The sequence below is a fragment of the Lactuca serriola genome, chromosome 9 (genome assembly GCF_051521515.1).
Source record: "Lactuca serriola cultivar US96UC23 chromosome 9, Lser_US96UC23_V15, whole genome shotgun sequence".
Classification (NCBI taxonomy): domain Eukaryota; kingdom Viridiplantae; phylum Streptophyta; class Magnoliopsida; order Asterales; family Asteraceae; genus Lactuca; species Lactuca serriola.
In genome coordinates this window covers 46,990,721-46,991,891 of record NC_136416.1, presented here as the reverse complement: position 1 = coordinate 46,991,891, position 1,171 = coordinate 46,990,721, and the positions used below count along the sequence as shown (strand labels likewise).

Here is a 1,171-nt window from a genome sequence, read left to right as displayed (position 1 = left end):
GGCTTTGGATCGGGCTGCTGTGGCTCCACTTCTAAGGCTTCTAGGAACTCAAAAATCGCCTCTTCTTCAGTATCTATGGAAATTACGTGAGATTGGGTCTTCTTTTCAGGATTTTTCGGGACCATCTTCTCATTAACCAAAGTGGTAAGTTGACCAAGTTGTACTTCAAGGTTATTGATGGAAGCTTGCTGATTCTTTATTAATGCTTGCTAATCTATCATCATTGCGTGATGATTCTTCATTATAGTTCTTTGTTCTTCCATTGCAGTATCAGTAACATCATGCCTTTTTTCTGAAGCTTCCATAAATTTCATCAACATGGTCTCTAATTCTGATTTCTTCTCAGCTAGTGGTTGCTCTCTTTAGTAGAAGCCCCGACCAATTTGCCTAAATTTCTCTTCTTTTTGCTTTTTTTATTCATCGTAAGGTAGTTACTCTTTCTTTGGTTTCCTCCAGTATTCATCATACTTGTCCCCACTTGAGTAGCATACTTGAGCTTTCTTGTTTCCATATTCATCCATATTGCAATCTTTTGTCAATTGTGGGCCACTACATTTCTTGCAACCAACTCAAATTGCATGAATTGATTGGTCCATTTGAGTCAATCTCCTATCCATAGTGCTAAGCATTGCCATCACAGCAACCATCTCTTCAGTTTGTGTACCTCCACTGCCTTTTATCCCATCACGCCTTGGGTTTTGATACTCACGAGAGTGCCTTGAAAACTCTTCAATCATCTCCTTGGCCTGATTTGGGTTCTTCTTCGTCAGTGGTCCTTGCGAATCAAGGAGTTGTCTAGTCATGACATTCACCCCATCATAAAATATCGACATCTCTTGCTGAATATTGAGGTCATATTGAGGACAATTCCTTAACAACCCCTTGTAGCGTTCCCAGGCCTCGTATAATGACTCCCCCAGATTTTGCTCAAAGTTGGCAATTTCCTTATTGAGTTTAGAGATTTTGGAGGGTGGGAAAAACTGATCTAGAAATCTCCCTCACAATTGGACCCATGTGGTGATTGTACCAGATGGGAGTGCCTTCAACCAATCTTTTGCTGCTCCCTTGAAAGTGACTGGTAGGATCCTTAGCAAAGCTGTTTCCCTTGGGATATTGGGAGTATTAAAATAATCCGCAATATCGTTCACCTCGTCTAAATGTTTGAAAGCAT

General features: G+C 40.6%; 1 non-coding gene across 1 annotated transcript; it reads left to right on the top strand.

Moving 5' to 3' along the window:
• Nucleotides 1-849: 849 nt before the first annotated feature.
• LOC145077527 (small nucleolar RNA R71) lies at nt 850-956 on the top strand. Its single transcript, XR_013693270.1, has one exon. It is a non-coding gene; the product is annotated as a small nucleolar RNA R71 (small nucleolar RNA).
• The last annotated feature ends 215 nt before the right edge of the window (nt 957-1,171 follow it).